The sequence below is a fragment of the Polypterus senegalus genome, chromosome 11 (genome assembly GCF_016835505.1).
Source record: "Polypterus senegalus isolate Bchr_013 chromosome 11, ASM1683550v1, whole genome shotgun sequence".
Lineage (NCBI taxonomy): Eukaryota > Metazoa > Chordata > Cladistia > Polypteriformes > Polypteridae > Polypterus > Polypterus senegalus.
In genome coordinates this window covers 76,768,673-76,789,993 of record NC_053164.1, presented here as the reverse complement: position 1 = coordinate 76,789,993, position 21,321 = coordinate 76,768,673, and the positions used below count along the sequence as shown (strand labels likewise).

General features: G+C 37.5%; 2 protein-coding genes across 5 annotated transcripts in view; one reads left to right on the top strand and one right to left on the bottom strand.

The window, feature by feature from the left end:
* lrfn4a (leucine rich repeat and fibronectin type III domain containing 4a) overlaps positions 1–9,828 on the bottom strand; it is a 35,011-nt gene extending 25,183 nt beyond the window's left edge. The window contains exon 1 of the mRNA XM_039769068.1: positions 8,321–9,828. The gene's annotated coding sequence lies outside the window, so the exon portion shown is untranslated. The remainder of the gene's footprint in view (positions 1–8,320) is intronic.
* The window catches only part of pcxa (pyruvate carboxylase a), a 596,757-nt gene that overhangs the window by 363,153 nt on the left and 212,283 nt on the right, over positions 1–21,321 (top strand). The window lies entirely within an intron of this gene.

Sequence of the window (21,321 nt, the reverse complement as noted above, 5' to 3'; positions counted from 1 at the left end):
AAAACCATAAAATCAAGTATTGTGTGTTCATTGAATGTTTAATATTAAATTTACATGTTTGGTTCATTCTAACCTAGTCAGCATGTACCTGGGCCAGTCCCTTTATATGCTGCACTTAAGAGAGAGGCTACAGAAATTTGTTCTGCCTTGAAGTTTCTCAAAGATGACACAAGGTCTGACTGGCTTCTGACATAGATGGTGGAAGAAAATGTTTCTACAGTGGAGTAAATCATAATGGTGAATATGTGACGGTATGCATGCTAGTATGGGTCAGCTGAATTCATGAGTAATGTTTAGGCTCATAGGGTTCCATAATATTGGTTTCCTGAAAGGAAACATTGGATGAGGTCTTTTAAGGAAAACTAGGCCTAATGAATTTCACTAGGAATAATTTAAGAAGCACTTTATATGAAGGGGTTATAAATGGACTTACCACTATAAATTAGAGTATCAACAGCAGTTAAACTAATGGAAATATACTTTTTTATTTAAAATTCAGGGTCTATGCCTATTCTGACAAGCTTATGATTTTTTTTTTTAAACGTTAATCATATATTTCTTATTGTCTACACGCCACAAAAGGTCCACATAAAAAGTAAATATTACACTAAATTGCTTTGCCGTTTACGGCAGTTAGGATGTACAAGCAGGATAAACTGGCAACCATCCTTTATTTGCTTTCGAATCATGGCCTTGATTATGCTGTATAGGTTTGTGAAAGCTGCAGTTCAAAATTTTTTTTATTTATTTTTTTTTCTCCACCCACCCTTTTTCCAGGTCTAGTTCTATGTGACTACTATTGAGCACCAATCTAAAGGGCTATCTCCATGGAGTATGTTATGCCAATAATGCCAGTTTGACAGCAGAATAGATGTTGCACAAGGAAGACCAAACATTTTGGGAAGCAAAAGCCTTCTGAACATTTTCCTGTATTAATAATTACAGGGATTATGCTGAACAATAATAGTAGTTAGGCATTATTTGTATATTTCTTACTAGGACTGGCTTGAATTCTTTAGTCCTTGTATAGCATATATACAGTATCTGTGATGCTTTGTTTAAGTCCGAACCTGTGACACCCCTTCACTTGGAATACTGTCATTTTTTATTTTCAAATTTATGCTATTCTGCTTTTCTTCCTTTGTAGGGAAATTATGCAAATTCATTTCCAAGCTGCCTTTTTAACTTCAACCTATGGGGTGGTTTTATTGCATTGGAAAAATATACAAATAAGTAAATAAGAATTTCTAGTGGTGACATTTCTAGATCACTTTAGTAAAGCTGAGATATTTTACCATGTCTGTTCAGTGGTTGTCTCTGTCATTCCAAAAGATGTCACATGATAAACATGTTTATCAGTACAATACATTGCAAAAACTAGTAATTAATATTATAACAGCATTCAACATGTTAGTCTGTTACCATTAAGTTATGGCATAGCTTTACTAATGACCGTTATGTTGCCTGCCCAATCTATAGTAGATTTTCAATTCAGCGGGGTAGATCATGGACTGTATTTATTTAAGCATGGTTTTCAATCACATTTTTTGTTGTATAAGAATTTGATATATCATTTGCTTGCATTTCAGAGTTTGTATGGGACTTTATGAACTAACTTTTTCTTTAAGATTTGCTTTATAATGGCCTGTTCATGCTTGAGTCAAGCTGAGCCAGAAAGTATAGTTTTCTTGTAAAATTATGTAGGTATAAACCAAGAAAATGACCAACAAGCGGGAGGTGCAACTCAAATTTTGTGAAATGTGAACAGTTTTGAAAGTAGATTAAGGCTGGTCCTCATTTGGAGTTATGATTATACTTTAGTACCCCGTAATATGTTCTGGCTTGTTTGTGACTGCAGTAAATAACATATAATTAGCAATATATAAATAATGATTTCAACCTAATCTCCTCATCTGCTTATTGTTTTGTGTATCAATTAAATTAAGTTGTGTATTTTAATACATGCATGATTATCATGATGCTAAAAAAACTCCAAGACTGAAGTATTTATGGTGCCATGGAAAATCAGCCTCTACATGTAACAGTACTATTACTGTTAAATCTGTAAATAAATTTCATGTACTGTTTTGTTTGATCTGTATAGTATATTTTACAGTTTTGTCTTTCTCTGCATTTTCTTTTAACTATAATGTGAATTTTTGGGGTTTTGGCTATGCTTGAGATATGTTGCAGAGTAAATGCAATAGAAAAATATTTATACCCATTTTGTTTGCCTTTTTGCTTGTATTAGGAGTCCAAGTGGGTATGCAGTTCCTTCTTGACGATTTTGTATAACTGTTAGTTTGCAAATTTTCTTTATTTTCTTGGAAATGAGACTCCTTATGACTCCATCTTATGTACCATTTAAAAGGATAAAGTTTTCATCTCTTGTAATGTGGAGATTTTTTTTTTTCCTTCCACCTCGTGCATGCCCTTTCCAGGGTTTGTTCCTGCTTTTCACCTTATGCTTGCTGCAACTGGCTCCAGCCCACTGTGACCCTGCTTAGAATATTATAGGATATGTACTTATTTGCCATGGAGTGTATATTTTCATGTTGAGACAGTTACTCCTAGGATGTGATATGGAGATTTGCTGGCTATTCCTTCCAGGGACAACACAAATAAACTGGGATTTCGGCACAGAGAATTTTGATAGTACAAAATCTACAGTCGGTTTGTTGCTTGTTTTTCCAGTAAAGAATGCAAAGCAGCAAAAATGTATGAGAAATAAGGGACGTTGGGTGAGTGTTTATGCATAGGGTTAAGCAACAGAACCTGTGTTTTGTACAGTAGGCAATGCTTTTATCTTGTTAATATTTAACAGATTAGTTCTTAGGGCAACTATCCCTGCACTTCATTACTCTTGGTTGACCCTCTGTGAGTCTTGAGTGCCTTCGGTTGATGGTTGTCCAGTTCTTTAGAAGTGGTAGCTCTTGATTGCTTTGTCAGGAAATGCCAGGTACTGAAGCTTTAAACAAGGCCTTGGTCACTTCTCAGTCCTCTAGAGTTGCAAAACTGCTCTGATGTCTGCTGTTTGGCCTAAATTGAGATTACGTTTCTACTATGTCATTGCTAATACAGTGAATAATATTTCGCTGGACATTTCTACTTTCTATGCCATTTTCTTCTCTCTATCAGCTATATATGCTGAAAGAATGAGCAAATACTGGATTTGTTGTTATATGTCTTGAGATTTCATATTCTGCACAGCATGGAAAGATAGTTGTTCTGGTGGTGTGCATACAGAATGTGTTCAGAATGCAAGCCTATCTCCAGTGCTGTTGTTGCCTTCTGCACTCTATCAAACAATTTATAGGGAACCACAGACTGAGCTGTACACACAAAGTATGAAAGCTGCTCCCCAAGCAGTGTCTTAAACAAGCATTCCAAAATAGCAAACAGACCCAAAAAGCCTAACTGGTAATTACGTCTCTGTGGGGTGCTTGTCTCTTAAAGCTTCTAAGAGTTTAAATACAATCCTGCATCCTTTTTTGTTTTAATTGAATTGCTATTTCCTTTTTGTTCACAAATAGGTTTCAATGTAATTAACACAAGATGCAATTACACATTGTTGGTTTTCTCTACGCAAAAATGTTCATGTTAATTATTGTTGAGTTTACAGAGTGTACATGAAGATATAATTTAGGTGTGCAGGCACACTGTTATTTAATATGCATAATAAACAAGGCTCCCAGTCACCTTGCCAAGCTGCACAGGCTAGCACTCTATTTACTCACATCTCCATTCTCTGTCACCCATCATTATCAACATGGTAATGAAAATATTTTATTTTAGCGGTTCTGAAACAGCAGGGCTCATCTTTTAAACATTCACTTTGTTAAAAAACCTGTGCAGTTAAGAGGGACATAATTCTATAGATATACATTACAAAAATGACAAACACGGAAATTCATCAAAGCATTGCATTGAAGTGTTTTGGCTTTATAGTTTATATAGTGAGAGTTTGATCCAATTTTTGTTTATATAAAAGATAATGGGTAAGGCGAGTCCACAGAATAAGGATGGAGTTTAAGCACAGAAAAATTAAGTAGAATTTACTGCAAGTAACCAAAAATATATAAGCTTTCACTTCCAATCTGCTCTAGTCAAGGTGCAAGGTCAATACTAGTAGTAGTTCTGAGCATTTACACGCTATATACAGTATATTTAAAAAGTTAACATTCGTATTCAGTTTGTTGAAAATCTTTACTGCCGTTAAAAGCCATTATTTGTAATTGCGTTCAGTGAGGTTTAGTGCAGTCCATACATATCTAGTCAGCATTACTGATTATACACCTAACACCTCTACTGCTTGGTGAGAGAAATGCATTAATGATTTGGTGTGTTCTATTTGTGTGTGCACATTCAGCTATTCTATAAACCGAACACAGAGCATATCTTGAAAGCATTTTGTGCATATGTCCATATATAGGTGTATAGTTGTGTTTGTGAGGCATAAATGAAATGTTACCAGGCAGGAAGTGTTTTCAGCTTTCTCTTAAGACTGCCTCTTTATCAGTGTGATGCAATTTAACTGATTAGATATTCTCTAGCTGTGCAGTACAGGGGAGTTCAAACTTCACATGCTTCTACTGGGAGTAAAAACCATGAGGAGATCTGATGTGCTGCTGAGGGATTACATCGCTGCTTTTTCAGGCCGTTAAACAGGGCCTCTGAATAAAAAATAGAATGCATCCCCCTTTCACTAAGAAATGGTTTAAACACTCATCAGATGAAGAGATTTTGCGTTGAATGCGTATTAGTTATCATTTCACTGCAGCTCTGAGATGAGAATATTTTTAGTTAGTTTAGTAGAGGCTACATGCATATATATAAAAATTTTTTAAATTCATCACTGTCTCATAATTTAAGTAAAATTCCTCTGTGCATTTTCCTTATTTTATTTTGCTTCTACTTGAGCTTCATTACCCACCCTTCCAAAAGTGAGGACATCTTCATTTAAAATAAGCATGCATTAAGCTGATCTCTATGAAATGGTTGGCTCCTGTATCAGCAAATATGCATTTAAGCCTTTCTGCAGCTGCTTCCTGAATTGGCATAGAATTCTCTATCCTTTCAAATAATTTCAAACAATAGCTCAAAAAGTTAGTAGCATAGTCGCAAGAACAATTGTAACTTGGTTACTAAAACTAGAAGACGCATCCTCAACTATTGCTCTTCAACTAGATAAACTTCAAAAAAACAACTGCTGTCCTTTAGTTTTAGGTGAAGCATAGCAACCACAAAGGAAACGGCATTTATGCTTAGAACACAAACTTGCACCAAGGAAATATGACAATGTCTCAAGTATTGTACAGCCATATCATTTAAAGCGTGTAGCATTCATACCATTTGTATTTCAAACTCATGATATCACATTTTTAATGCTTCTGTTTTCTCCAGCAGACTGCAAAGCCCTGAATATCCTAATTGTTTTTTCATATTTAACTTTTTAGTTGTCCGTTTAATTTGTGAAACATATTTAGTCATTAATTTGTAATATTCCTAATACTTTATTTATTTTTTGCCCCTGTTGTTTGGTTGAGGTAGACTTGGTGTATGTCAGTTTTGGTTTTACTTGAAGTGGTCACTGAAATAACTAGATTTGATAGGATATTAGCTTTGCTCCATCCTCCATTTGTACATATGTGTTGGTTCTGTCTGCTGTAACTTTCTTTGCACATACATTTGTGGATCCATTTAAAAGTACCAGAATTAAATGTGAAGTGCCTAATCCTATCAAGATAGTGTTAAAAATGGCATCTTTTTACATTGCAGCTATAAAATGTATTGGTTAGTTTATAGATCTTTGTTATAATTTACTAGTTTGGGTTGGATGTGGAATTACACTGTTATTGTCACTAAGTACCATGCTAAATACATTTTCCTCTGTTTATTCAAATTACAGCATTGATTTAAAAGCCAATGCATGTATTTAGTACAAGTCAGTGGAGATTTAGGTTAAGGCCATTTATTGGTTTAATTTGACTGTCTTATGTGGTGTTTCATACATGATGTAAGTGTGGTACATTTGCAATGCACCTTCTTTTCTTATGTTTTAGGTGTTTCTCTTGGTGCCTTATTAATATTGTCAATTCCACCTTTTCGTTATAAGCTAAAATTCCCATACAGTATTTAGCTTCAGGGATTGAAAATAATGGATTAAAGGAAAAAGCGGGTTAGAGAGATTTGCCACATTCAGGTTGCTATGCAGTGTGTGTTTGTTTTTGCCATGGTGGCAGTCATAGCATTGATAGCCCTTGTTATCCCCTGTGCTGGCAAGTGGTCAACCTCCCCCATATCTTTCTCTCTTTCATGTATAATTTTTATTTTAACGCCTTTTACACTCCAATGATGGCAGGTGATTTGAGTAAAGTAAGTATTGGGGAATACATCTACAGTATCAATTGTGTAGGCATTTTATATGCTAATTTTTATTTTACTGTGCAGAACTGAGATCTAAAAATTACTGGAAGGTTAATGGGGAATTATTAACAAATTATATTATTATATATTATAGCTTCTGGTTACAGGATACCTTGATCAGATAAACCTGAAGCATTAAAGAACTGAACATCTCTTATCTCAATTTATCATGCATCCTCTTCAAGCAATGAAGTGAATGCACATAGTGTTATCATATTTCATCCCCTAGAAGCATCATACCGCACCCCTGGTATGGGGTCATCCTTGATTCCTGCTGCTATAAATGAGAACAAAATACATTTCGATCACTGTCTGTGCCTCCCATTAACTCCTTATTCTGTATTGTGTACTAGCAAGCTTTAAAACTAAATATCCATTGACACCTCTGGACCGTCTCCTGGTCTAACTGTACTTCCTTTTTCCTTTAGTGTAAATTCACTCTTAATTTAGGTTTTATATGCTTTAAATTACAATTCATAAAATGAATGTTCTTGTAATTACAAGATATGTTGAATTTATTTTTCTTTTCTGTTGTCCTAGTTGTGGTGTTACTGATGGTCCATATCCCTACATATTTAATTTTACTTAAGCTGCCTTAAATGGATCCATTTACCCTATAACTCCCTGTAGGAAGATCTAATTGCTTTCTCATTAATATAGTCTTATTACTTTAATCCTTCCATTTTTCAGATAATTTCTTCTAGTCAGTACAACCATATGCATAAATATTTAAAAAAAGACATCTGCTGCTTTCAGAAGATCCCGGCTTTCTATCACTAATATGCCAGTTAACCTAGCAACGATCTGTTAAAGGAATCCTTACACAAAGTTAGATGTTTTAATTAAATGGGGCCTTTTAGAAATATATTTTGTTTATTTATTTGCAACCCAAATAAGCTGTTCCTAGATACTGGATATGGGTATCTGTTACTCTTTTCAGTAGTAGTAAATTATGCAGATGTACATTTTTGTCCCTTCAAATACAGCCATTTTGCCTTTTAAAGTGTTTTACTATTAATCTGTAGTGCATCTCAGAATTACCAGTGCACCTCCAAGAAGATGATAACCTAAATAGTATGCATATGCATCATTTTAAATTATAATGTTAGACCTCAGTGTTTAATTTATATTTGGGTTACTCGTTTATAATTCTCATTATAATGCCTGTTGTAATGGTTTTATAATTTGCAAATCCTTTTAAAGACATCTAACATTAATTATGTTGATAATTTTCTACACTGTAAGAATTAGAACCTAACACTTATTGACTTCTCAGAGGTTGATGGATTTAAGAGTGAGAAAGTGGGCAGGGGGTTACTGTTGGGCAGTGGGGATATCCTGTTTTCAGCAAAAAAAAAAAAAACTTTCAAGTTTGAGTCTTAGCATTAAACTTCAAAACATTAACCAACCCCAACCCCCCCAAATATAAGGAGCTGCTTCTGTTGTAGAGATTGTTCTGCTATCTATGTTCAGACAAAAATTCCCAGGCTGGTGGTTGGAGGTCTCTTGCACTCGCCCTGGAGAGAAGGAATGTAAAAGTAGTTCCTTTTTACTCTCCATAGGTTAAATCTATAGCAGTGCAACTATTTATTTATTTATTTATATATATATATATATATATATATATATATATATATATATATAGGCATTGCAATGTCCTATGAGACTCAGATGTTTAGTAGAAAACCTTTAAGAATAATTCCGTGAAGAACTACTTTCATTCTGTGTAATAATGCTTAATGGGAAATAAATGTATGAGCAAAAATCTTTCTGCTGTCTCATGTCCTTCAGCACATAAACCAGAAAGCCAACACATAGCAAAGTGGTCACCTAGAGCAGCTGTAGGTGGTTTCTTTATTTTTTCAAATTGTTTTATACAATTAAAATATATTACCTTTTAGTCTGTCAGTGCCAAGCGGGCAATCACCCTTTTCATGGTAGAGTTCACTTTAAGTACTCCACTTTCCAAATGCTGGGAGATGAAGGTGTTAATTTTAATCCATACTCTTGCTTTGAGGTTTGCAGCGCATGATTGCTATGCTGTTATTTCCTTGGCATTCAGTTTACACCCCCACAGCCACCCACCCCTTATGATGAAAAAGCTCAAAATATCTATATCTCTTTTTTTTCTGCTTTACACATTGGGGTTTCTTCTTTTCTGGTGGTCCTTGTCTGTTGAAGTGTTGGATGCTGTGCAGAGCCTGACCCCTCTGTTTAGCAGTGCTACTCTGGTAGGTGCATTTGGTGAGCTATAGTACTCCGGGAGCTTGCCAAGCCGATCTCCACTCCCTGCTCAATCTTTATCCTCTGAAACAATTCCATTTTCTCTCTGTGTTTTGCACAATCTTTTGCCCTCCACCCTGCCACTCCATGAGACTATTTTGGCTGTAGATGCTGCAAAAACACCCAAAAATGTTTTGAAGCCAAATTCCAGCAGCCTTCTTTGCCACCTCTCCTTCTGTCTGCCAAACAGCAGGGTTTCTTTCTCGGAGCTGTAGATGGCATCAAAAGATCATTCTTCTCTCTCTTTTTTGTGCAGTGCTTTCTCAGCATGCTGCGTAGTTTGTACCTCCGCTAATCTTCCAGGCAGAAATCAGTCTGGCACTGAGCAATGTGTCCAATTCATTCGTCTGGGAGTTATCGGGGAAGGCCGGTCAGATTTTTAGTTTAAAAGAAAACGGAGAAGCTGTACCTCCAGTTGAACAGTTGAACTCATAATTTCTAAGCCCACAGCAGAATGTATAAGAGAGTTTGTCTTAATCCTTTTAAAACCGTAACCTGCAAAGCAAGGAGGAAGAGAGTTTTATCCATTTTGTCCCTCTGTTAGTATTGTAAAATCGACTCATTTACACCAGGCAAAAGCAACTCTTGAAATTTTTTCCATGTAAAATGCAGGCTTCCAAGTAGTTTTATTAATATGTCTGTGTCATTCAGGGTTTGAAAGAAGAGGGACATTTAAAAATAACTAGGCTCCTCTTTTACAGGCTCTTTTTTCCTCTCTTAATCATCTTCTCTGATCCATGACCCACTTCTCATGAAGTAGCAGCATCCTTTTTTTGGTTTTTAAATTCTTTTACTTGTAAATGCATAAGAGATCCCAAGGTGATAGAGCTCAGCATCAAACCAGAGCCAGAAGCAATCGGCTGGATCGACGTAAAGCAAGAATCCTTTAATAACAGTATTTGTTTTGCATGCAGCTCTAGAGGAGGCTTGAAAAGCAAAAGGAACCTTTTAACTGCAAATCAATCCTACAGCTGCCATTTAGTCTTCCATCTTCAAGCTGTATCCATTATTATTTGTAAGCTGTTTTAATTCCAAGGTGTAGACGGAGAGGGGTACAACTGCAATTTTACTTGCAGATCTGAAACACTATGTAGCGGATCGCAGTGGAGAAGAAAAGAGAGGGCGGGAGGTAGGGAGAGTGAGCGAGAAGGATGGGGTGGAGAGAGAGTGAGCGAGAGAGAGAGAGAGAGACTCCACCAATGCACAGTGGAATGAAGAAGAGGTGGGGGGAGGATTGGAGAATGAGTAAATAAATGATCTTTTGAATGCGGAGGGAAAGGGTATCTTCTTAACAGAGTGCCTCTTCATCCTCAGGAGTATACCATAGCACAACTCCTTAAAATGCAGATAGTGGCTTAATTAAAGGTGCAGGTGGAAAGAAACTAATGCGCTTTATCATCCTTTGTTTTTGTATAGAGACCATACTATAATGCAGCTGTCTGATCTGAGCTAAGCAGACTCTTCATTTCTTCAGTAGTTTTATTTTTTGGATAACACTCATATGTACTTGATTTTTTTTTTTTTCATTTAAATACCTTAAGCGTACATCCTTTGCAGTACCACAGACCCTGCTTGAGAGCCATCAGATTTCATTTTCCTGGATGACAACTTCTAATATTTTTCATAGGAGCCACTGGCAGTCTTCACCTCGGAGTATCCAACACTGGGAGCGGTGAAGTCTGCAGTTGGATACTTGTCATAACTGATTGATTAAAAGCACAAGGTAGACTTCCTAAACATTTTGATTTAATCAAGGTGCTGTAGTTCCTGATTTGCTTTTGCAATGCACCTGCCTGTTTCATTGAAATTTGTTTTTAACCAATTGGGGTGTTCTAATACAACATAAAGAAAAACATTTTAATTGTTGAGGTTGTTCAGCAGCACAGTTTAAATATTACAGTTAGTACCCTATGGTGTTTTTCAGAAAAAGATTAAATAATTAATATGGAGTATCAGTAGGTGAAAGAGGTAATAACACAAAAATATCTTAAATTAGATGAACTTCCTACCCTTTGTTCCATTTGAGATTTTATTTTTTACTGATGGATAAAATTCAGATGTAACGTTTGTTTGTAATTGCTTGTGCTCATTGGATCGAAACACAGTACGCTGGCAATTATTTTTCATCAAAGATTAGCTGCCAGTTTTCATCTTCACATCCTATTATATGTGATTCAGAAAGTATATGTCCGGCTGGATTTTTTTTTTTTTTTGGGTTAGAAGTACATATCCTTGGGTATGGTAGAAAATATACCCTCTAAACACAAACTTTAACAAAATTTGTTAAATGTGTTAAAAGCAATTTTTTTTTTCCAAACTATAACTATGAAACATTCAGTGTTTCTTCAATGGATGTATTTATTGCTATAGACCTGAAGCCGTATAGTATGTATACCTTGCTTTTATGTTTATTCATGAAAAAATGTATTAAAAAAACTGTATAAGATTGCCACAGACTGTACAATCATTCTCTAAATCAAAATAGCCAGAATATATACAACTTGAGTTTTTTTTTTTTAAACACAAAAAATAGATTGTAGCCATCCTTTTTTATGGTAAAAACGACTGCTTGCCAGATCCTTGTATTTGTAATGAAATTAGTTTGTTAATGATTAAGTGAGCAGACTGCTTGGGAGGCCACTCATTTACATTTTTGGTTTATTTATAATAGATGTAATATGCAAGTAAAGTAATGTAATGATTAAGACATTTCAATGCTGCCAGTCCAGTTCTTGCACCTGACTTGTTGTCAGACCCTGAATCACTTGGCCCTTGCGTGATCCAACTATTTGCTTAATTTAAAGAAAAAAAAATCCATTATGCTGCAGATTGCCTTGGATAAAGCAATCAACCAAATGGATATTCAAAATGATATTAACTGATTAAAAATATTTAAACTGTAATTTTGGATGAACTTTTTACTTTGAAAAAAATACAACATTGCACCCAAATGAAATCTATATATAAAGAGTGAAAAAAGAACAATCTAAGGAATCCAACTTGAAATACTTTAAGACAATATGAGAGAAAGATAAAACAGTACAGCCAAGGTCGCATCACAGCCTTTTAGGAACAGTTTTTGTTGCCACGTGCAGTAAAGTACTCTAAAGCAGGCATGTCAAACTCACTACCATTGGTGGGCCCCTTTGACTGCCACACCTGCGTCAGCAGGCCGCACTGTAACAAATACTATTATACTATTATACAAAGTTACTGTAGCTTTCTTTCCAATACTGAAAACTTTAAAAAATGTAACACTTAAAGTTTAAAGAAAAGCAATTTATTTCCATACAATCTCCATACAACAGTGTACAATTAGAGTCTTAGCCTCTTAGTGAAGTCCTTATATTATATTATATTCACTGTTATATTCATTGCTTATATAGGAGTCTTACAGTGTGAGATTTATTTCTTTTGTCCCAACATTTAGGTTATTTAGTGGAATTTCTTGCTTTATCAATGGGGTTGGGACCAGCAGTTGTGTTGTGCAGAAGTCAGGTTAGTTGGACAATCATTTATTTTTCAACAGGACAATGACCTCAAACACACCTCCAGGCTGTGTAAGGGCTATTTGACCAAGAAGGAGAGTGATGGAGTGCTGTAAATGGTCATGAAAATAAAGAAAACACATTGAATGAGGAGGTATGTCCAAACTTTTGGCCTGTACTGTACATACGTACATACACACATTATATATCTATATATCTATATATATCTATCAAAATATCCGCGCCTCGCAGCGGAGAAGTAGTGTGTTAAAGAAGTAATGAAAAAGAAAAGGAAACATTTTAATAATAACGTAATATGATTGACATTGTCATGAGTGTTGCTGTCATATATATATATATATATATATATATATATATATATATATATATATATATATATATATATATATATATATATATATATATATATATATATATATATATACACACACACACAGTATACTGTATATACATATATGTGCACAAAAACCACGCTTTTATCCAGGCTTCCATCGGGTAGTCTTTTGAAATGAAATTTTCCTCTAATCCGTCGTAGCATTGCGCTTACTTCTGACTGTTACATTTTTGTAGCTCTGATGTGTGCATCAATGTAATCGGTGTACCAGGAAATCATGCATTGACAGAAGTTTCCCTTTGCTTGGAATGCAAAGTGTGATTAAATGCGTTATTTTTTAACACGTTATGGAGCACATGTATCGAAGCTTCTCAGCTGTGCTTGTGCTAAGAAAAAAACATTTTAAAAATAACGTAACACGATTGTCAATGTAACCTTTTGTAAGTAGTGCCTGGAGGATTCAGAGTGTGGAGAACTTGTAGGGACAGCGTGTGTATTAACTTGTGGATTTTTCTGTGAGTATTTGGTGGCAGCGTCACAAAGTTGGTTCCGCAAGACTGCGTTAGCTGCGGAGCTCAGCTCACAGCGAAATGAGGTGAATAGGAGGGGAGATGATGACGTGACTCTCCCACCCGTCTTAACTGTCAATCCCCCCACAAAGACAGTCTCTCGGAATTTGCATAAGCACAGCCCTTCACCAGTAATTTTAACTTAGTTACAAAGTGATCAAAACTCTCGTTTATATCCTGCGTCCTCTCATTAAACTTGTGTCCCGCATTAGCCTTGGGCATGACAAACGCCAGCAGCAGCCTGTCTATGAACTTCATTTAAACTTTAGGTTTACACCGTGCTTTGTTTCCGAAGTAGCTGCACTCATGAATATGGTTCCATGTGTGACTCGCTCGCTTCTTATTGTTTCGCTGCCTTTTGAATTGTATAATGCATGTTTTCTTCAGCGCTTTTTGGAGCTCTTCCTTGTTTTCTACATATTGCGTTGACAGTCAGTTCACGTGATTACGTGGGAGGCATGATGATGTCACACGAAACTCCGCCACCCACGGCCATCGAACTCGACTCCATTACATTATATGGAGAAAAATAGGTTCCAGTTATGACCATTACGCATTGAATTTCGAAATGAAACCTGCTCAACTTTTGTAAGTAAGCGTAAGGAATGAGCCTGCCAAATTTCAGCCTTCCACCCACACAGGAAGTTGGAGAATTAGTGATGAGTCAGTGAGTCAGTCAGTGAGGGCTTTGCCTTTTATTAGTATAACTAGCAAAATACCCGCGCTTTGCAGCGGAGAAGTAGTGTGTTAAAGAAGCAATGAAAAAGAAAAGGAAACATTTTGAAAATAACGTAACATGATTGTCAATGTAATTGTTTTGGCACTGTTGTGAGTGATGAGTGTTGCTGATATATATATATATATATATATATATATATATATATATATATATATATATATATATATATATATATATATATATAATATTTATTTACACACACAGCTATTTCGTATCAGTGCAATACGCTGCTTGTTAAAACGGATAACTCCCGCTCTTACGTGCAAGTCTGCGTGGATATTATGAACTATCGTATTTGTTCAAATTCTATTTAAATTTTAAATAGAAGGAATTTTTATTTAGTCGACAAAAATATCTTTGGTAGGAATGGTAAAAACAGACAGGAATATTATTCCTTTAGCGGGACATTGACTTTTTCCACCGTGTGCTTTGTTTCCGCAGTAGCTGCATTTATGAATATGCTTGTATGTATCAGACGCTTCATATTTTTTGCTGCCTTTTCAATTGTGTAATTCGTTTTTTGTTCAGCGCTCTTTGGAACTGTTCCTTTTTGTCTGTTCACTGCGTCAGTTCACGTGAGCCGCTCGGTTTACATGCATCGAAGGTTCCCAGCTGTGCTGGTGCCATCTCGTGCTATGTCCATGGCTGTATTTAATGTTACCTTAGTCCTGGCACTTAAAACTTTCTCTTGCAGTTTCGCTGAGTTTGTGCCAAACACCACCCTGACCATCTCATCTTCCTCTGCATAAGCACAGTCCTTTACCCGTGAATATTTAGTGGGAGTTTGCTATTGGATTGCCGCTGACGGACGGCCTTATATGGGCAGGCACTAAATTACAAACGCCAGCGGCAGCCTGTCTATGAACTTAATTTAAAGTGTAGGTTTACATCGTGCTTTGTTTCCGAAGTAGCAGAACTCATAAATATGGTTGTATATGTCACTCGCTCGCTGCTTATTGTTTCGCTGCCTTCTCAATTATATAATGCATGTTTTCTTCAGCGCTTTTTGGAGGTCTTCCTGGTTTTCTATGTACTGCGTGATTACGTGGGAGGCGTGATGATGTCACACGAAACTCCCCCCACGGCGTTCAAGCTCATCTCCATTACAGTAAATGGAGAAAAACAGCTTCCAGTTATGACCATTACGCGTAGAATTTCGAAATGAAACCTGCCCAACTTTTGTAAGGAAGCTGTAAGGAATGAACCTGCCAAATTTCAGCCTTCCACCCACACGGGAAGTTGGAGAATTAGTGATGAGGTGAGTGAGTGAGTGAGGGCTTTGCCTTTTATTAGTATAGATTAACAGTACTCCACCCTCAGCGAAGAATTATAATTCAGAGCGGCTAGCCCCGCGAGGGAAGTCTTTCTCCAAGAGGAGTTTCCGGTCGAAACTTGGCTGATCCTAGTTTTTGTTCCCTGGAGAATCTAGGGGAAATATTAGTCCAAAACGACACCTGGTCCCCCGCTCTGCAAGGACAGTTTCGCCAAATGTGGCCCGACTTTCAGCATCCGTTGCACTGCCTCGGCCGTCTTTTTATTCTCCCCCTGCGGGACTGAAAACAATTAGGAAAAGTTAGGTCCGCCCCTTTTCTTGCTGAGGAGGAAACCCCCACTGCCTCTGCCTCCACACTGCGTTCCTATTTCATTATTTAAGGTACCAGTATTACTCACCTGTACCGCCATATCATATAACACGGGAGGCTCCTGTCCGATTCGCTTCAGGTACTCATTTACCTGCCGTATTGGAGCCTCAGCCATTTCTTCCAGATCCCTGACGATCTTCTGAATCATTGCCAGCATCTGAAATGTACCTTGCATGGGCTCAATTAATTTCTCGAGTTCCCGCACGTTAAGAGTTAATTAATTCGACTGGCGGTAGGCTTACTTTCTCCTTTTGCTTACTTACCAGCTGGGAGCCAATGAGGACGTCCACTGTCGGCACGTGCTTTGACGGGTCTGGCAGAGGTTGCTGGGACTTGGAGTTTATTTCGGAGGACTGGGCCACCATCTTTGGCTGACTGCGATCCGCCTGTGTCAATTTGTTGGCGGATCGATCAGCCATTTCCTAGCTCTCCTTACCTTTTCGTGGGTTGAGCGGTGCTTCGCTCCTCTCCCCCTTCCCCTTCGGAATGTCCAAGTCCATCTTTTCCAGGGTATGGCTGTAAGCAGTATGACGCAGACCACCTCCTTCCCGCAATGCTTCAGGTTGAGTCACGTGTCCCTCGCCGGCAGCCAACATGCGGAAGGCCTTCTTGCTCGTGTGCTGGACTGAGAATGTAGCCCCTTCGCCGGGTTTTTTGTCTGCATCCCACAAGACCCCTGGATGATCTTCCTTGAGGTATGTACACGGAACAAAATGTGTTATTTTAAAGATGTAGTAACTGAATCTCCGGCACATACCTCTTGGCAGTTGTCCTTCTCCGGAGGCCTTTCCCAACTCATGCAGTCGTTCTTCAGCTCATCCCGAGCGTCCTCTGTGATGAGTATGGAATTTCCGCCGACACTATCGCTCTGCTTACCCGCTCTTCTTCCCCATAACGGATTTTCTGGCGATGTCGTCCTGTGTCTGAACGACGTCTTCTCGGGGTTCTCTGCCCACAGAAAATTTGGGTACAGGTCCTCTGCAAATGACGCTAGAGAATCCTGCCAACTATGCCACTGTGACAGCTTGAGTCTGCTATCGCTCCCTTGTCCAAGACACCAGACACGTGGTAAAAGTCCAAATGTTGACTTTATTTATACACAACAGTGCACAAAGCACCCTCTTCTCCACAATACTCATTCAATAACACAATAATCACTACAATAAACTGTCCACCACTCCCAGACGCATTGCCACCCTTCCACCCAGCTGAGCTCGTCTTCTGGGAGTTCCCAGAGTCCTTTTATATTCCCTGACCCGGAAGTGTTTCCAATCCCCTGATGGAACTTGAGAGGTGCTGCAAAGAGAAATGGGCGAAACTGGCCAAGGATAGGTGTGTCAAGCTTGTGGCATCATATTCAAAAAGACTTGAGGCTGTAATTGCTGTAACATAACAAAATGTGGAAAAAGTGATGCACTGTACATCACAATAGATAGAATGACACACTTAAAAAGGTTTGGGGCTGCCACCCTTATGATATCCCTGGCTGCAATGAGTTTGAAACACAACACTGATGTGCATTCCTTGGAGTCCAAACAAGAACTGAATCACTGTTGTAAAGATGGTGGCTTTAAATGCCAAGACCAGAAATGATATAAGGAACCGGAGTGTGACGTACTTCTGGGCGCCGGAACCGGAAGTGATGTTTTCAAGGATGACTCACACAGGTTTTCCTTGGTCTGCAGAGATAACAGAAGAAGGTTTAGCGTGCCCCTGAACCCCCTGGCTTGGCATAGAATTATCCTTACTTGGTCCATACAGCTTCCTACTACTCGCTCGTGTGTGACAATGTGTATATGAATATATATGTGTGTATACGTATGTGTGGACAGGACAGGAAAGTAAGACACTGTCAGACAGTACAGGTAATTGTTGAAATTCTTTCAAGGTATGACGAGTACAATCGAAATCTTGGCCCTTTTGTCTTTTCTTTTTCAATGCTGTTGTAGTATGACAAACACAAGACCTTGGTTAAACAAGCCTCTCCTGTTTGTGTGGTGTTAGGTTACATGGCATGATGTGTGGCATACAAGTCAAGAAAGGTTTTTCTTATGATATTTAACTTGCTGGATAGGCCTCATCTGGAGACCTGAGTGCAAGTATTAAAAAGAGGAAAATGTAGAAGTTCAGAAAAAAAAAAAGCCCCTTTTCCTACAAATTTCTTCAAAACAATTCCAATACCCAAACCGATTATCTCGACTGAAGTTTTACATGATATCACTAGATACAAGGGTACAGAAGAACACATGCATTACACTCAGCCATACGTGTTGAGTTTAACAAAACAAAAGCAATTTTACTCAGTGTTTGCCATTGTAGTTTTGACTTTTCTGTAAAGTACATCATAAACTTTAGGTTAGTACATTACTTGATTTAAAAAAAAAATACTAATCCCTTGAAGAATACTCTTCAAACAAACTGAAGTATTTCCACTTATGATTGTTGTCTCTTAGTTTATAGGTAAAAAAAATCTTTTTTGTAAAATTGTTTTTGAATTGTCTTGAACTTAAATATTAGGAACACATTGTTGCCACCATCAATGAATGTAATTTTTGTCTGAGTGAAACAATATTTTGACACTGGAAAATCTTTCAAGGAGACCATTTTTCTACTGTCATTTTAAAACTGATTTGTAGTAGTGGCGTTATGTGGGTACTGCGTGTAGGGAAAAAAAATCTCCTTAATCTGATTCTGTTTAAAAAAATATGTGCAGTTGAGGGCTTCAATAACTGACATTCTGCAAAATTGAGCTAAACACACAAATGTTTTTGTATATGTAAAGGTACATTTCTCTATGTTAAATACATTTTTTCATTCCCTGTCACTACAAATGGCTGTTTCTCATTTTTCAGTGTCCAGTTTTTTATATTAGATATATACATCAAAATACTGTCATTACAATGCTAACAGACTAGCATTTTAGAGCATCCTTGTCTTGAAGGATTTAAATTAGCATTTAGCTATTGTTTCTGTTTTAGTTTATACAAATTTGACAAATCCATATTTCTTCTGTATACTGCATACCTGCATTGAAAGATATAATTCACATACAACCCAATGATGAAACAGAGTGCAATTGGCCTAAAATAATGATGCATCCAAAGCACTGCCTCATTTGAAAGCTAATACTTTAAGCAATTATGGTTTCAAACAACTGGTTTCCTAACAGACAGTTATAAACTTCTAGCACTCATTTCCAGATTTCATTGAATTACAGTTATACTGCATTGATTTTAATATTCTTGTCATCACTTTCAACAATATTAAAAGTATCAGCCTTTAGAAATAAGGTTATGGTCACATTTGAAATCAATCAATTTAGTCACAGTCACAAGCTCTGACGTGTGATAGTTTTTAATTCATTTTGTAACAATATTGTCACATGTAAAGAGTCTTTTTTTTTTTTTTTTTTTTTTCCTTTTCATTTTTCAATACTGTACCTCAAAGCAACTCCTCAATATTCTTTACAGATTATGGAACATTTTGTTTCTGTGCTTTGTATAAGAAAATATTTCATATTAGACATACTTGCCTTTAATTAGAGAACATCATGCTTGCAATCAGCACCTTCAAAGCAGTATTCTTGTATTAGCAATTTTCACATGAAAGCTTTTGATCCCTGCATCTTCAGCATTTTCTGGTTTTCTACAGAGTGAAAGATATACAGTAGGTCCTAGAGAAGAACCTATGTATTTTTTGAAGAAGAGTAAATGCCTTTTTCATTCTTGTCTGCTGTTTCAAAAATTATATTCATGGGATTTAGTTTTCTATCCAAAAAATCCTCTTGACTTACCAAGTAGCCACTTTCTAATTCAGTATTCTGATTTCTCTCATTTTAAGTTTTTGTTCATTTCATAAATGGTTATTCTTTCCTTTCAGTACTCGCTTAAAATAAGAATCAAGGGTATGATTAACTGCACTACGTTTTCATGGTTGTTCATATTCATTATTTAATTGCCCTTACGACCTCAAACCTTCATAATTCATTTTCTTCTAAATTTTCTTCTTAAATACTGAAAGACATTAAGTGGACGAAAATTCTGTTTTTTATACCTAAAGAACCTAGTTACATCTCCTTGTATCAATTTAAAGCGTTTCAAAAATATCCCTTTCAATAATTTCGGGTGCCTAGAACATATAGAATTTGTAGGGTCAGCTAATGAGGAAGGCACGGGAAGGGAGACCTGGTTGTTCTGTGGCTTGATCTTGTCAACACACATGGCTAAAGATGCCACAAGCTGGTTGAAACTGCTCTAGAGCGATACTATGTGCCCAGCAAGATCAAGGACCTCATCCTGAACTACTATAGGAACTTCAGGCTTAGAGTCGCAAATGGGAACATCTGATGGGGACTGGCTTAATTAAAGGATCATAACTGGATGTACCATGTCAGTTATTCCCTTCTCCCTTGCCATGAACATGGTGGTCAAGGCAACTGAGGCTGAGTTCAGAGGCCCACTGTCCAAGACTGGTGCTCATCAGCCTCCCAACAAAGCGTTTATAGACAACCTAACTGTCACCACTACATTAGTGGCAGGTGGATTCTCCAGGGCATGGAGAAGCCCATCTCCTGGGCAAGAATAAGCTTAAAATCCACAAGATCCAGGGTATAGATGCTGAAGTGAGGAAGGTGAGGGACCAGTTTTGCTTTTTTTGTCAATGGCATTAAAATACCATCCATCACAGAGAAACCAGTCATAAGCATAGGCAAGTTCTTTGACGGTAGCCTTAGAGACAACAGTGGCTATCCAAACAACAATCAAACTACTTTTCTAACAGTAGTAGACAACTCTGGCTTACAGTACTTGGCAGGTTGGTTATACCAACATGGCATCTTGCCCAGTGTGCTCTGGCCTCAGCTTGTGTATGAGGTGACTGTCTGCTGTGGAGAAGAGGATTGCCTTTGCAGGTGGCTGGGTCTGCCACTCCATTTAAGCAGTGCAGCACTGTATAAGAGCAGCACTAAGTTCCAGCTCCCCATAATCAGCCTTAAAGAGGATTTTAATGTGTTGCGAATAAGAAAGGCACTGTTCTATCAGGACTCTAGAGTGGTATCAGCAGACATCATGGTACGGACAGTTAGGAGGTGGAGAGCCAAGAAAGATCTAGAGTCTCAGCTGAAACTTGAGGCTCTGGTGTGCGATTTGGCATCAGGGCAGGAGGGTTTGAGAGCGATCCACAACCTTGTTATGACAAGGCCTATAGCAAGGACAGGTGTCATCTAGTCTTGGAGTAGATTTGGCTGGGAACAGGAGAACCATAAAGTCACCATTAGAGGCTGCAGAGACAGCCTCCAGGTTGCTTTGGATCTGGAGGTCTGAATAATGGGTGATTTGCTGCTGGGGCACAAGCCAGGGCCTGATCACCTGAGCAAGGGTGTCTGATGTTGCCAGATCCAAAACACCAGATGACCTCTGGGAGCATCACTGATTATGTGTTCTTTCAAATCCTAGGATGCATCTTAAACTAATTCTTAGCAAAAACTTAATACCTACTTTTTTTGTGAGAACTGTTGTTGACAATATACCGGTATTTGACATCATTCACAGCTTTCACTGATAAAATAGCTCAGGCACTACACAGCAACCAGTTCAGATGCTTTGTTTCCTACATCCTCTCCAATTTGAGACAAACAAAGTAAGGATATGTTGGTAATTCAGTCGTTAACTATCTTCTCAAACCTGTATCAAGTCCAGGGTTTTTCCCAATGGGAAGAGATCATAATATGTAAAGTTTTCCAGTCTCCAATATTTGGAACTCCTACAACTAAATCTATGATTCTGACGTCACAAATAGAATAGCAGCAGCTACGCATTCA